This window comes from Heterodontus francisci, chromosome 4 (assembly GCF_036365525.1).
Source record: "Heterodontus francisci isolate sHetFra1 chromosome 4, sHetFra1.hap1, whole genome shotgun sequence".
Taxonomy (NCBI): Eukaryota; Metazoa; Chordata; class Chondrichthyes; order Heterodontiformes; family Heterodontidae; genus Heterodontus; species Heterodontus francisci.
Genome location: NC_090374.1, coordinates 186,330,894 through 186,347,657, shown reverse-complemented (window position 1 = coordinate 186,347,657; position 16,764 = coordinate 186,330,894). Strand labels below are relative to the sequence as shown.

General features: G+C 43.3%; 1 long non-coding RNA gene across 2 annotated transcripts in view; it reads left to right on the top strand.

Moving 5' to 3' along the window:
- Nucleotides 1-16,764, top strand: part of LOC137368761 (uncharacterized) — an 84,843-nt gene that overhangs the window by 65,822 nt on the left and 2,257 nt on the right. Inside the window, exons 1-2 of one of the 2 annotated variants that reach the window (XR_010974828.1) lie at nucleotides 7,201-7,352; nucleotides 12,828-12,884. This is a non-coding gene — a long non-coding RNA (uncharacterized lncRNA). Of the gene's footprint in view, nucleotides 1-7,200; nucleotides 7,353-12,827; nucleotides 12,885-16,764 lie in introns of those variants that run through there. The other variant, XR_010974827.1, reaches the window with a different exon arrangement.

Below are 16,764 nucleotides of genomic sequence, written 5' to 3'. Positions count from 1 at the left end.
ATATTTGGATGAACCAGATATTGATCCTGAAGTTCAGAGATGCTACTTAAAACTTACCTCTTTGATCAAGAGCTGGTTAGCTATCTTTGCTAGTAGTCTGAAGAGGCCATGTCTGCTGATGAGGTCAAAGGCTTTGGTGAGGGCTTTTTGCCCCTCTATGTTGCTCTCATAGATCTCACCAAAGCCTTTGACCTCGTCAGCAGACGTGGTCTCTTCAGACTGCTCGCAAAGATCAGATGTCCACCAAAGCTACTAAGTATCATCACCTCATTCCATGACAATATGAAAGGCACAATTCAGCATAGCGGTGCCTCATTAGACCCCTTTCCTATCCTGAGCGGCATGAAATAGGGCTGTGTTCTCGCACCTACACTGTTTGGGATCTTCTTCTCCCTGCTGCTCTCACATGAGTTCAAGTCTTCAGAAGAAGGAATTTTCCTCCACACAAGATCAGATGGCAGGTCGTTCAACCTTGCCCGTCTTAGAGCGAAGACTGAAATATGGAAAGTCCTCATCAGGGGCCTCCGCTTTACTGGTGATGCTGCATTAACATCCCACACAGAAGAGTGTCTGCAGAGACTCATCGACAGGATTGCGGCTGCCTGCAACGAATTTTGCTTCCTTGTGGGCCCAGGATGTGTACAAATGCTTCTCTGTGCCCCAAAGAGAAGCCTTAGGGCTCTCCCTTACCCCTTGCCCGACTGTGACACCTTCCCGAACCAACCCCACTCCCAACCACTTAACTGAGTGCCAGGGACTGTTCCCTTGGGCCCACAGCAAAGGCCTCCTGCCACTCAAATTCCCAATCCCACCAGACAATGAGTACTTCTTACTGCATTTAGGTGGGAGACTAACTGGGCCCTTGCAGATTGGGCCTGGGAGATAAAATCACCTGAGGCCTCACAGTCACACCATCATTGAGGCTAGATACACACTCTGAATTAAAATTGGGGCTTAAAAGAATATGTGACTCCTTCACAGGATGGTGTCACATGTGTGCAGAGGGACGTTTGTTAAGCTGAATCTGAGCACTTTTTTATTTAAAGAAATAACATCTTCATTGTTAATTAGTAAACCAGATGATCTTTGTTTGTGCCAGTTCTGCATCCTAAATCTGCCACTCATGATGCTGATAATCAGGCTGCTATAGCAATGTGACACAGGCCCCAGGCCATGCAGCTAGATGTCCTAGGAATACCACTATGCTACTATTTCTCATGATTTTTGTGAACAGTATCATTAATACAATCACAATCCTTAAACATGAATGTTGGCCCATAATTTTCTGGAATGGGGCATCATGTGATGTTCCCTATTAGTTGGACTTTTATCCTGTAACTTGTTGGAAGTGCCAGTGATAACAGCATGTTGAGTGCGAGGAAGCTTCTGAGACCTCGGTGAATGATGGAACCTGCAGTGAATCCCCTGTAAACAGTGAGATTTAAGGATTCAGAAAAAAAAAGAGGAATTGAGAAGGAGGGCAAATTAAAGTCAAATCAGGTACAGAAAGAGAAATAAAGAAAGGTAAACAAAGATTCATTTGAGATAGAGAGAAAAAAGAAAGTGAAAAAAAAGTTAGTTAAAATTTAAATTTAAAAAACTCTCAAACAACAATTTACTGTAATGAGCTCTTTATGTTGTATGATTGCCTTTAAGAGTGATGTCCCTTTAAGATCTTAGTATGCTAATGAGCTAAATACTAGGACATAGTCTGTGACTCGAAGCCAGGAATTGCACTCAACAGTTCAAATTGTTCCCTTTCTGGGCTGGAGACGTTCATTGGTATTGCAGGAACATAAATCTCCTCACTAAAAGGCTACCTGCACCATTAAGAATCTGTCCTAACTTTCTGCAGTGAGTTTAAAGGAAATGAAAGTGCAAATTCTGTAATTTCATGAAACTCACAGGGAGGTTGAGGGCGAGTTCCCACTTGGGTGAGGCCAAAGGCAGAGTGACGTAAATTGTCCAGCAACAGGTGGCGATTCACAATTCACAGGACATCTCTTCCTCGTCGCAAGTTGCTGGATGATTTACACATTTATAATGGCACGCGCGATTAAGCTCAATTTTACTTTGGCAGCAAATTCTGGACCATTACATCAGTTGTCAAAAAGCGTTCTGATGTTCTTATTGCATTACATTTGAACAGAGGTGTGGTCGGTTCTCCCTTATGCATTGAAGTCATTTTGTCCAAATCTCTTCAATTTGTTGTGTTCCAAATTTTGCTGTGCTCATAAATCAGAGACGTGCAACAAAATATCGAAGCACTAAACACAGGCTAGTAACTAAGATGTGAGGGACTATTAAGGACTTTAAAAGCAAACAAAACAATTATCTTTAATGTGCATGCCGCCATAGCTAAGGGGCTGAGAGAATAGCTTAATAATCTTGCTGAGCTAGGGTTGTTAGCTCAGTTGTTCCCAGCAATTGTACTTAAATACCCAAAAGAGGATCCGAGCACATAACAATTTGTTTTCTTTCTGGTTGTAAATTGAAAAACGGCAAAATGACAGAGATTTGCATTTGTAGTAGTTGTGCAGCAGCAGTCTCCAAGGACTGACTGTTGAAGGAGAGTGTAGATAAATGTTATGGAAATATCATTCAGTCCATGATTTTTGATTCTACAGTTAACCTAGTTGTGGGCGTAATAGGCACTGAATTAAAAACAGAAAGTGCTGGAAATACTCATCAGGTCTGGCAGCATCTGTGGAGAGAGAAGCGGAGTTAATGTTTCAGGTGTGACCTTTCATCAGAACTGGAAAGGTTGGAAAAGAATTTAAGCAAGTAAAGGGGGTGGGGGGTGCATTGGTGGGGAAGAGAACAAAAGTGTCTGATAGGGCAGAGGGCAGGAGAGATTAAATAACATAGCTGTCAAGCGACAAAGGCAAAAAGCGGGTTAATGCTTGTGGTGAAAGACAAAGCATTAATCCAGAGAGATTGTTAATGGCCGAGTAATGAACAAGTCTGTCCACATGAAAAAAACAGACACATGGTTAAAGAAAAAAGACAAATATAAAAAAAAAGCGCTGAAATTGTTGAACTCAAAAGTTGAGTTCGTGAGGCTGCAGAGTGCCTAATCGAAAGATCAGTTGCTGCTCCTTGAGCTTGCGTTGATGTTCACTGGAACACTGGAGCAGGCCAAAAACAGAAATGTGAGCATGAGAGCAGGGGGGGGGGGGGTGTTGAAATGGCAAGCAACTGGAAGCTTTGGGTCATGCTTTCAGACTAAGCGGAGGTGTTATGTAAAGCAATCTGCGTTTGGACTCCCCAATGTAGAGGTGACCGCGTTGTGAGCAGCGAATACATTATACTAAATTGAAGGAAGTACAAGCATATCATTGCTTCACCTGGAAGGAGTGTTTGGGACCTTGGATGGTGAAGAGAGAGGAGGTATAAGGGCAGGTATTACACCTCCTGCGATTGCAAGGGAAGGTGCCGTGGGAAGGGAACAAGGTGTCGGGGCTAATGGAGGAGTGGACCAGGGTGTCACAGAGAGAACGATCCATTCGGAATGCTGACAGGGAAGGGAAGGGGAAGATGTGTTTGGTGGTGGCATCACGCTGGAGGTGGCGGAAATGGCGGAGGATGATCCTTTGGATGCAGAGGCTAGTAGGGTGGAAAGTGAAGACAAGGGGAACCCTATCGCGGTTCTGGAAGGGACGGGAAGGGAAGGGGTGAGGGCAGAAGTGCGAGAAATAGGTCGGACACAATCAAGGGCCCTGTCGACCACAGTTGGGGGGTATCCTTATTTGAGGAAAAGGGAAGACACGTCAGAAGTGCTGTCATGGAAGGTTGCATCATCAGAACAGATGTGTCTGAGATGGAGAAACTGGGAGAATGGGATGGAGTCCTTACAGAAAACAGATGTGAGGAAGTGTAGTCAAGGTAGCTGTGGGAGTTGGTGGGCTTATAATGAATAGTAGTAGACAGTCTATCCCCAGAGATAGAGACAAAGAAGTCAAGGAAGGGAAGGGAAGTGTCGGAGGTGGACCATGTGAAGGTGAGAGACGGGTGAAAATTGAAAGCAAAGTTGATAAAGTTTTCCAGTTTGGGGTGAGAGCAGGAAGCAGCACTGATGCAGTCACCAATGTACTGAAAAAGAGGTGAGGGAGGGGGCCTGAGTAGGACGAGAGCAAGGAATGTTCAACGTATTCCACAAAAAGACAGGCATAACTAGGATCCATGTGGGTACCTATAGCGACACCTTTTACTTGAAGGAAGTGAATGGAGTTGAAGGAGAAGTTGTTCAATGTGAGAACAAGTTCAGCCTGGCGGAGGAGGGTGGTGATGAATGGGGACTGGTTGGACCTCTGTTCAAGGGTGAAGTGGAGAGCCCTCAGACTGTCCTGGTGGGGGATGGAGGTGTAGAAAGATTGGACGTCCATAGTGAAGAGGAGGCGGTTAGGGTCAGGAAACTAGAAATTGCAGAATTGTCAAGGCTCTGAATTACTGTATGCAAAATTACAGGTTCAAACTAGTAACAAGCATATTTAGGACTGGTGCTAGGGAAGCTCTGCTTCATCAACACATGGAAAGATTAGATTGTTGGAGACAAAAACATTGGACTTCTTTCAGAAGAAGTTGGGTGCAGCAATGGAGGTATTTTTGGATGGGTGAGCTAAAATGGGCTGAAACTCATCCATATTCATCTTGCGATCTTGTGAAGGCCTGGATGAGCCAAAAAATTCCTTCCCAATTAATGTTGGACAAACTGAAGACATATCGTTCCTGCCCACCTGCACTTACCTGTCTGTGGCCACAACCATCAACCTCTATGGCTACCAACTCGGGCAGAATCAGGAGGAGCAACACCTTGGTATGTTCATTGAGCCTGAGCGCTGCTTCCTCTTCCATATTTTTTGGTGAATCAATTCCAAAGCAATCATTACAAAAGGAGGGGAATTAATGTAGGCCATTACTCACATGTTTCCCATTCTACAACGGCGGGCTTGGATATTTGTTCACTATCTTAAGAAAAATCGTGAAAAATCTAATACGTTGTCAGCTTTTTCACATATTGCTTCTCCCACAACAGTTTCATGGCAGTTTCTACAAGCAGACCTTGTCCCCTATGATTAATCAGCTCTATATTTATTGTTAGTCTGCCCTTCTCAGATGTGAGGTCCAAGAAGTAATCATCACTCCATCTGCAGCCATCTGAATCAGACATTAAACAGAAAGGGCGATTCATCAATTCTCCTTCTCCCAGTGAGCAATCTTGCTTAATGGGCGTCTAGGCTGGAGAAATGGGGCCTAATTGTGACCAGCACCCACATGGAGCACCACTCCCACTCTTCACTAGTTGCACAGGATTGGTGAATTGCCTTCTAAATGGTGCCCACTACCACCTACTACCACATTTCAAATTGAATATTGCATGTGAAAGCCAGTGAAATATTTGATTGTGAATGAATTTAGAAAGATTGCAAAAGTACCAAGCAGACAGAATAAAAAAGGATTATATTTATGTAGTTTCTTCCATGACTTCAGGAGATCCCAAAGTGCTTTACAGCCAGTTAAGTACATTTGAAGTGTTGCAATGTACATACAAGGTTATTTAGCTATTTCAATAACTTCTGCAGTTTTTGGAATAACACAGCCTAGTGGGTAAATTTTGCCTAATTTTGCTCTTGAAGTTTTAGTGTTAGATATAACATGAAACATAATGTATACAACACCAATTTTTAACCTTATGAATTCCCTCCATCTCAGAATTTAGAATGAATGAGAGCTGCAGCAACAGGCCAGTTTTTCTGTCGTAGGCCAACCAATATCTTGAGGAGAAATTGCTTTTGGTTACAGAGGAGGGGTTTCCTGAACATGCAGATGCTATGAAATTAGATACCATTCACCAAGACAAGAACACCCTTTATCAATTGGAATAAACACATATGTAATTGGCTGCTTGACAGACTGCAAAAATCAGCTAGAACAGATCGAAAACCTAAATGCTACCAGCATTAAAACATCCATTTTTGGTCTCCGCACTTTGCTTTGGACTTCTCTACCCCAGAGAGCTGTAGAGGCTGAGACATTGAATATATTCAAGGCTGAGATAAACAGATTTTTGAATTATAGAGGAGTCAAGGGAACAGGCAGTAAAATGGATGAGATCAGCCATGATCTTATTGAATGGCAAAGCAGGCTTAAGGGGCCATATCGCCTACTCCTGCTCCTATTTCTTATGCTTTTGCATGTACACATGTACCACCATTCTCAATTGTCAACTAGAAATGTTAGGGATGCTACAACAGACAAAAGGAACCGATTTTACAGAAAATGGTCATTTAGAAAACCTTTTGGTAGCTTAGATCTGATTATACTGGACTCCGTCTTGGATTTAAATAAACAATGAGAGGAAATATTTCCAACAATTGTTACAGTTATCTTTGTTGTCTCGTTACAATGGTAGTAGCTTTCCCACTGTTGAAATTGTAATATCCGCGTTACTATAGTCTCTGTATTGTTACAACTGATGTGGGAGGAATGTACTATCTTTTCTAGTTCCACTTCGCCACAGGTCACAATGTATATTTAAATGTTTACCCAGTTACCGATGCGGTCAGTTATATATTCTATTCTTTAAAAAATACACCAAGCAGGTTTCTTGTTAAACAACAAAATTATCAGTTTATCATCAAACAAGACTTATCCAGTAATGAAGCAAAGCATTAACACACAGATTGAAATATGAAGGGTCCTCTTTTTAAATTCCCCACACACAAACCCACACAAGTTGAAAAAATGCAGAAATTCTCTTTGTGGAGGTCCATTAAAAAATAAAAAAAAGAATACTTTGGCCAAATTGTTAATTGAAGAAAAAGAGAAGATATGGTGTTGTCCATTTTTGATTTGGTGTACCAAATATGCATAGACGGCTGTCACTGGGATCTTTCTAGAGCAGTTCTTTTCAGGTAATGTTGAGGATCAGTTTGGCAGGCTTTTCAGGAGAAATGCGACATCTGTTTCTCTGTTTCTTACACTTGATTCTCAGGAAGTTCTCAAAGAGATGGAAGAGGGTGAGCTGATGGTAGCTGCTCTCCTGGCTGCTTTTCTCCAACTGTCTTCAAAACAGTTCACACCCAACACATTGTTCAAAGCAAAACCAAATGCAATATCTCAAGAGACAAGCCTCCTGACCCCTATAAATCTTAACCTGTCACTTCTCTGTAAACATCTTTCCCCAGGTCACCAAGGTTTCTGTTGTTTATTGCTTAAAGCACATGACTTCCAGCGAGGCTGTTTTTAAACAACATCTCCGTGTCCTTTCAATGAACTGTCAACAACAAAGCAAAGTCCAGCTTCTATGAAATCTTCAGCCTTCTCCACAAATCCATCTTCAGAATTTAAATGTAAGTCCTCAAAAACATATACTTAACAAAAAATATAGAAGCACTTTCATAACAGTACCGAATAAAAATAATAGCCGGTGGGTTAATGTAGCTTGAGTTTATTTACAAACATGTATCATTTATGGCTGCTGTCATGATTGTATGTGTGGGCTTGAGTATTAGAGACTATATGATACTTAGAAGTGAAACTGAAAGGACGTCAATGTTTTGGGGAAAACACCTGACCTGGGGGTTGGTGTGAGGTCAGACAGGCATATGCTCCAGTAGTAAGCAAGAAGTATTTTTAATAAAGCTTGTTAAATATTTGTTGAAGTTAAATCTATGACTTCAAGTGTGATTCTTCAGCCTGATCTGTGACATTGGCAATGAGGTTATAAAGACAAACAATACAGAGGTAAATTCAGAGATAGTTAGCATTGGGTCATGGCAGTTGCTAGAGCTGCAGTCCAGGAAATTGAGTCGTTTGATCCGATAGGTGACACCAGTATCTTCAGTGTGAAATACAAAGTGTGGATGGAGGAGTGTGAAGTGTATGCTGACAGTCGCGGTTTGTTTTTGGATGGGGCGACGGAGATGCAGAAAGCACAACGATGGGCCTTATTGTTGTTCAATGCGGGTGCGTCAGTGAAGGAGAGGTTGCCTGACATGGGAGAAAAGGCGGATTATGAACTTGCAGTGAAATCTTTGAAGGACCATTATGTAGTGATGACAAATGCCACATTCCAAAGGCATGTTTTCTGTCAAATGAGACAGAAAGAGGGGGAAACAATAGCCCAATTTGTGAATTGTTTAAGATAGGTGTCAGATGGATGCAGATGAGTGGCGCAGTGGTTAGCACCGCAGCCTCACAGCTCCAGCAACCTGGGTTCGGTTCTGGGTACTGCCTGTGCGGAGTTTGCAAGTTCTCCCTGTGACCGTGTGGGTTTCTGCCGGGTGCTCTGGTTTCCTCCCACAGCCAAAGACTTGCAGGTTGATAGGTAAATTGGCCATTGTTATTGCCCCTAGTGTAGGTAAGTGGTAGGAGAATGGTGGGGATGTGGTAGAGAATATGGGATTAATGTAGGATTAGTATAAATGGGTGGTTGTTGGTCAGCACAGACTCAGTGGGCCAAAGGGCCTGTTTCAGTGCTGTATCTCTAAATAAAAAATAATAAAATAAAATGTTATGACAGATCTGAATTACCAGATAATGGATCAGGTGGTCCAATAATGCAAGTCTCATAACTTGAGGTGTAGGCTGCTGGAAAGAGGAGGTGACTTAACGTTGGATGACACTTTGAAAATAGTGGCTGCAGTGGATGGACAAGTTCACAGCATGAAACTTGATCCCAGTTCTGCCATTGGCATGACAAAATCTGAGGCTGATCAAGTGACAGGTATGCGCAAATGTAAACAGCAAAAGTCTGGAAAAGAGTGTTTCAGATGTGGCAACTTGGGGCACTATGGAAGAAATGATTACTGCCCTGCCAAGGGAAAGATATGCAGAAAATGTGGGGCGGAGACCATTTTACCAAGAAGTGCAGAAGCAAAACTGAACAGAGTGGGAAGCCTAGCAAACCATGTAAAGGGAAGAAGGATGGAAGTAGTACAACTGTGAAACGAGTTGAAGAAGATGTAGTGAGTGAGGACATGAATAGCAATCATGGATACATGTTTTCTGTCAATGGAAGCAAACATGAGAAAGTTCCAGTGATTGTTGGGGGTGTTGAAGTGAGCATTATTGTAGATTCAGGCAGTGACAGTAATGTCATCAGCAGAGCACTGTGGGAGGAACTGAAGACAAAGAGAATCAAGTGCACATCTTGAAAATGTGTCAAAAAGCTTTATCCTTACACATCTAAAACCCCGCTTCACACTGCTGGATGTTCCACTGTGAGTATGAAAGCTGGAGATCAGAGGGTGAAGGCAGAATTTATAATGATTGAGGAGGATGGTGAGCCTCCTCTGAGTAGAGAAACTGGTCAAGGCTTGGGGGTGCTACACATTGGATTGAAAGTGAATCCTGTGAAATCCCTTGTGGAGCTTCAAGAGGAGTTTGAACCAGTGTTTCAAGGAATTGGGAAATTGCACAAACGCCAAGTGAGATTAACAATTGACGAGATTGTGATTGCTGAGGGCAGTAATCATTTCTTCCATAGTGCCCCAGCTTAGCCTGTATGTAGAACACCTTTTGGTCTGAGAGGGAAAGTTGAGGCAAAGATCAAGGAACTGATTGACCAAGACATCATATAGCCAGTCGAAGATCACTGAAGGCAGCAGCACAGGTAGATAAGATGGTTAGGAAGGCATATGGGATTCTTGCCTTTATTAGCTGAGGCATAGAATATAAGAGCAGGGACATTATGATGGAGCTGTATAAAACGCTAGTTAGGCCACAGCTGGAGTACAGTGTACAGTTCTGGTCACCGCACTACAGGAAGGATGTGATTGCACTGGAGAGGGTGCAGAGGAGATTCACCAAGATGTTGCCTGGGCTGGAGCATTTCAGTTATGAAGAGAGACTGTATAGGCTAGGGTTGTTTTCCTTGGAGCAGAGAAGGCTGAGAGGGGACCTGATTGAGGTATAAAAAATTATGAGTGGCATAGATAGGGTAAATAGGAAGAAACTTTTTCCCTTAGCGGAGGTGTCAATAACCAGGGGGCATGGATTTAAGATAAGGGACAGAAGGTTTAGAGGGGATCTGAGGAAAAATAATTTCATCCAGAAGGTGGTTGGAATCTGGAACACACTGATTGAAGGGGTGGTAGAGGCAGGAACCCTCACAACATTGAAGAAGTATTTAGATGAGCACTTAAAATACCATAGCATACAAGGCTACGGGCCAAGTGCTGGAAAATGGGATTAGAATAGAAACATAGAAACATAGAAAATAGGAGCAGCAGTATGCCATTTGGCCCTTCGAGCCTGCTCCGCCATTCATTATGATCATAGCTGATCATCCAACTCAGTAACCTGTTCCTGCTTTCCCCCCATATCCCTTGATCCCTTTCGCCCCAAGAGCTATATCTAATAGGTGCTTGATGGCCAGCGGGACACGATGATGGACACAATGGGCCGAAGGGCCTGTTTCTGTGCTGTATAACTCTGTATAACTCTATGACTCTATGACTCTACAGCTGTTCTCCAGAGAAGGAAGCAGAATCATTCGTGCGGTTTGTGGCAGTTCATGCTACACCCATAGCAATGACAACTAGAGAGATTGAAAGAGAGTCAGACAAAGATCTAGAATTGAATGACATCAGAGAATCCAAGATGAAAATTCAGAGAGCTGCCCATTCAAGACGTACATTGTTCTCAAGATGAACTGTGCACAATTGCGAAGTGTAATCTCAGAAGTAACAGACTTGTAGTGCCACAAAAGCTTAGACCTAGACTGGTGGTGCTAGCTCATGACAGTCACTTGGGAGTGGTTAGTACGAAGCAAAACTTACGGACCAAAGTATGGTGGCCAGGGATGGAGAAAGATGTGGAGCAGTTTGTCAAAACATGTCATGGATGTCAACTTGCCAGTAGACCCAATCCATTAGAACCAGTACGCAGTATACTGTTGCCAGCTGGACCATGGGAGGATGTAGCAGTTGACTTCTTAGGTCCATTTCGATCAGAGAGTCCATACTAGTGGTGATTGACTATTACAGCCGTTATTATGAGTATGTGGTAATGTAGTCTGCAACGGCAGAGAAAACGGTGTTTACATTGACTGAAATATTTGCAAGGCATGGTCTTCCAGTCACTTTGTATTCAGACAATGACCACAATTCATTTCACAGATCTTTGCAGATTACATGTGGCACAGTGGTGCAGTGGTAAGGGCAGTGCAGTGGTTAGCACCGCAGTTTCACAGCTCCAGCGACCCGGGTTCAATTCTGGGTACTGCCTGTGTGGAGTTTGCAAGTTCTCCCTGTGTCTGCGTGGGTTTCCTCCGGGTGCTCCGGTTTCCTCCCACATGCCAAAGACTTGCAGGTTGGTAGGTAAATTGGCCATTATAAATTGCTCCTAGTATAGGTAGGTGGTAGGGAAATATAGGGACAGGTGGGGATGTGGTAGGAATATGGAATTAGTGTAGGATTAGTATAAATGGGTGGTTGATGGTCGGCACAGACTCGGTGGGCCGAAGGGCCTGTTTCAGTGCTGTATTTCTAAATAACATGCGAGTCACAGATATTCACCATCACAAAGTAACACATACATGGCCACAGGAAAATGGGGAAGTGGAAAGACAAAACCAATCCTTACAGAAACAGTTGAGGGTAGCTCAGACTGAGGGTAAAGGCTGGAAGGAGGTGTTGTTGTTCTATGAGGCCATATATAGAGCAACTGCATACTCTACACACACTTCTTTGGGGAAGAGCCCAGCTGAGTTGCTGTTTGGATGCAAAATACGCACCAAGATACCAGAGCTGAGGGACATTAGAATTGATCAGGAGGTTTGAGATCATGATGCTAAGAAAAAGGGTGTTGCAATGTTTTATGCTGATCACAGAAGGAGAGCTCGACAGTCTGATGAAGTACTGCAGAGACGGGACAGTCTGAGTATGATGGATACACCATATTATCCCAAGCCGTGCACCGTTATTGCCAAGAAGGGAAACAGTGTGACTGTGCAGTTGCCAGAGGAAGTACTGTATGACAGAAATTCTTCATGCGTTTAAAAAGTATCATGGTGACAATAACACAACAGCAGATGAAGCAGATGTAGGAGCTGAGGTGAAGCTGACATCCAGCAATCCAGAAGTCCAAGCCATTGATGCTGTTGGCAGGCAGAGGGCTTGCTATCCAGAGGGAGAAACATCAGTTCCAGAGGGGCCGACGATATTTCCTAATCCTGACCAGAGTTCCTGAGACAACAGGAAGTGCAGGAGGAGATGACCAAAGTGATATGAAGAGGCTGTGTTGTGATTATATTAAAAAAATAATGGACGTCTTATTATGATAAGGGAGGAATGTCATGATTGTATGGACTGAATCTTCAGAGACCACCGCCGATTTTGGTGGCGAGCTCAAAAAATGGCAGCCTGTGCACGCCAAAGAGCTACCACGATGTTAAGTGCGGTGGCTCATTTAAATAGCCAGGGCAGCCCGCTCCCCCAGTCTTGTGGAGGGGTGCGACCTATTCATTCCCGGCAATGGCATCAGCTGCCTGTGAGCAGGGGCTGACGCATTTTTAAAGGGCAGCCACCCCTTCCACCCAATTTAAATTTTTAAAGTCCTACCCCACAAAATTAATGCCCTTTGCCAACCCCCCAATAGCAATTACAAAAAACTATTTGCCCTTTCCCCCCAAAAACACCTTTACATCTGAACTTCCCCCCACCTCCACCAAACTGCACAAAGTTTAAGGTTCAACCCTTCCCACCATTCCCTACACCCATTTACATGTTTTTGACCCCCCCACCCCCCCCCCCGTCCCCCTGCCGCACTGATAAACTTATCTCCTCCCCCCTCCTCACCAGTGTGATGCTTCGTTTCCACAGACGGGGATCTGAAGGCACGGGAGCACCAGAGAGCGTGGCGGGCCCTCAAGGTCACAGGTAAGTCTATTTAAATTTATTAATTTTATTCATCTGAATATTTCAATTGTGCTCCCATCGCCCAGCGGAGGGGTGGGGGGGGGGGGTGGGGGGGGGCACCACCGCAGAGCCTTACCGCTGCCTAGAGGATTGGGACGGGCCTTCCAGGTATTGAGGTCCGTGGGAGGCCTCATCCATAGCCATCTTCAGGCCCCCACCCCCCTGCCACAGAACCCCAATGCCGGGGAGAGAACAAAATCCAGCCCTATGTGTGATCTTGAGTATTAGAGACTATATGGTACTTGGAAGAGAAACTGAAAGAAACTCAGTGTTTTGGGGAAAACACCTGACCTAGGGGTTGTTATTAGGTCAGATAAGCATATGCTCCAGTAGGAAGCAAGAATTGTTTAATAAAGCTTGTTAAATCTTTGTTAAAGTTAAATCTGTGACTTCAAGTGTGATTCTTCAGCCCGAGATGTGACAGCTGCCACTACAATACCATAGAACCATAGACAGATTACGGCACAGAAGGAGGCCATTCAGCCTGTGGTGTCCGTGCTGGCCGAAAAAACTAGCCACCCAATCTAATTCCACCTTCCGGCACCTGGTCCATAGTCTTGCCGGTTTCAGCACTTCAGGTGCATGTCCAGGTATCTTTTAAGAGAATTCACGGAATTGAGTGCCTCCTCCACTGATCGGGCAATGAATTCCAGACACCCACCACCTTCTGGGTGAAAATGCTTTTCCTCATGTTCCCTCTATTCCTTCTCCCAATTACCTTAAATCTGTGCCCCGTGGTAATTGACCTCTCCACTAGGGGAAACAGGTCCTTCCTGTCTACTCTATCTAGGCACATCATAATTTTGTATGCCTCAATTAAGTCACCCCTCAGCCTCCTCTGTTCTAAGGAAAACAACCCAAACTTATCCAATCTTTCTTCATAACTGCAACTTTCACGCCCTGGCAACATTCTTGTAAATCTCCCCTGTACTCTCTCCAGAGTAATTATGTCCTGCCTATAATGTGGTGACCGGAACTGTACTCAATACTCCAGCTGTGGCCGAACCAGCGTTTTATACAGTTCCAGTATTACATCCCTGCTTTTGTACTCCACACCTTGGCAAATAAAGGAAAGCATTCCATATGCCTTTTTCACTATTTTATCTACCGGTCCTGCCACCTTTAGGGACCTTTGGACATGCACTCCAAGGTCTCTCATTTTTTCTACCCCTCTCAATATCCTTCTGTTTATTGTGTATTCCCTCACTTTATTTGGGCTCCCCAAGTGCATTACCTCACACTTCTCTGGATTGAATTCCATTTACCATTTTTCCGCCCACTCAACCAAACCATTGATATCATTCTGGAGTCTACTATTAACTACATTTATTAATTACTATTAACTACACAACCAATTTTTGTGTCATCAGCAAATTTCCCAATCATGCCTCCCACATTTAAGTCCAAATTATTAATATACTCCACAAACAGCAAGGGACCCAACACTGAGCCTTGTGGAATGCCACTGGAAACCGCTTTCCATTCACAATAATATCTGTCGACTACTATCCTTTGTTTCCTGTCACTGAGCCAATTTTGGATCCAACCTGCCACATTCCTCTGTATTCCATGGGCTTTCATTTTACTGACCATTCAGGACCTTGTCAAATGCCTTACTAAAGTCCATGTAGACCACATCCACTGCACTACCCTCATCAATCCTCCTTATTACTTCCTCAAAGAATTCAATTAAGTTAGTAAGACATGACCTTCCCTTAACAAATTCATGCTGACTATCCCTGATCAATCCGTGCCTTTCTGTGGCAGTTTATCCTGTCCCTCAGAATTAATTCTAATAATTTACCCACCACCGAGGCTAGACTGACTGGCCTATATTTATTTGGCCTATCCCTCACACCCTTTTTAAACAAAGGTATAATGTTCGTAGACCTCCAATCCTCTGGCACCTCATCTGTATCCAGTGAGGGTTTGAAGATGATCCTCAGCGCATCCACTATTTCCTTCCTGGCTTCCTTTAACAACCTGGGATGCAATCCATCTGGCCCTGGCGATTTATCCACTTTCAAGGATGTCAGACCCTCTAGTACTTCCTCTCTCATTATGTTAATAGTATCTAATATTTCACACTCCTCCTCTTTTACTACAATGTCTGCATCATCCCTCTCCTTTGTGAAGACAGAAGCAAAAATCTCATTAAGAACACTGCCCACATCTTCTGCATCCACGTGTAAGTTCCCTTGTACATCTCTGATAGTCCCTACCCTTTCCTTAGTTATCCTCTTGTTCTTAATGTACTGATAAAACATCTTTGGGCTTTCCTTGATTTTACCTGCAATAGTTTTTCATGTCCTCTCTTTGCTTTTCTAATTTCCTTTTTTACTTCACCCCTGCACTTTCTAGGCTTTCTAAAATATTAAGTTTTTTGTGATCATCATAAGCTTTCTTTTTCTGCTTCAACTTACCCTGTAGTCCTATAGATAACTAGGGGGCTCTAGATTTGGCCATACAACCCTTCATCTTTGTGGAGACATGCCTACACTGAGCCTGTAGTATCTCGCTTTTGAATGCCTCCCACTGGTTTGCCACTGATTTTCCTTCAAGTATCTGTATTCAATCAACTTTCCCCAGATCGCCTCTCAGTTTTGTAAAATTTGCCTTCCCCCAATTTAGAACATTAACTCTTGTCTTATCTTTGTCCTTTTCCATGAATATGCTAAAACTAACTGTATTATGATCGCTATCTCCAAAATGTTCACCCATTGTGACTTCATCTACTTGCCCAGCTTCATTACCAAAGACTAAATCTAGAATTGTGTCCCCTCTCATTGGGCTTGTTACGTGCTGGCTAAAAAAGTTCTCTTGAATGTAGTTCAAGAATGTTGTGCCCTCTGTGCCCTTCACAATGTTTGTATCCCAGTTGATATTAGGGTAGTTGAAATCCCCAACTATTATTGCCCTATAGTTTTTACACTCAGACATTTTCCTACATATTTGTTCCTCTAGCTCCCTCCCACTATTTGGGGGTCTATAGTACACTTCTAGTAGTGTGGCTGCTCCTTTTTTATTTCTGAGCTCCACCTACATGGCCTCATTTGATTATTCATTTAGCATATCATCCCTCCTCACAGCTGTTATTGATTCCTTAACCAATAATGCTACACCCCTTCCTTTTTTCTCTCCCTCTCTATCCCGCCGGAAAACTCTATATCCAGGGATATTGTGCTGCCATTCTTGCCCCACTTTAAGCCAAGCTTCCGTTATAGTAACAATAGCGTGTTGCCATGTGCTTATCTGTGTCCTCAGTTCATCGGTTTTATTTACCATACTCCTCTCACGAGGCTGTGTACAATTTGTGACATCACATCCTGTAATGATGCTTCCTGTCTATTTATACAATCTACCTGGCAACAACTACATCACATTATACTACAGAAATGGCTGCAAAACTAATCATGATGGTTCTACAACTAATGATGAGAACTGCAAAGTCACAGAGCATATGTGCAGGGGGCCACTTCATTCCTCTATGCAACAATTCTATTTTTCTTTTAAAGGGACAGCATATTGGAATGTAGAATATCCATTTTGGGTCAAATTTGAGTACTTGGATAGTTATTCTGAATGAGTTCAATTCTGCACCCACTCTTATTCGAGTGTGTGATATATTCATTTGAGTACATATTTTGGGAACGTCTGCAGGGTTTCTCTGGATCAAATGTCCTAACTTTGGTAGAAGGTCAGCAGAATCCTTTGACAGACGTGTAAGCAGGATGTCGACCAATCGTTGAAAGTTTCTTTGAGGGTCTTTATTAGAGCATCAGAATGATTGTTTACAAATGTGACTAATGATGCCACCACCAATTTTCAAAGCTTTTTCCTC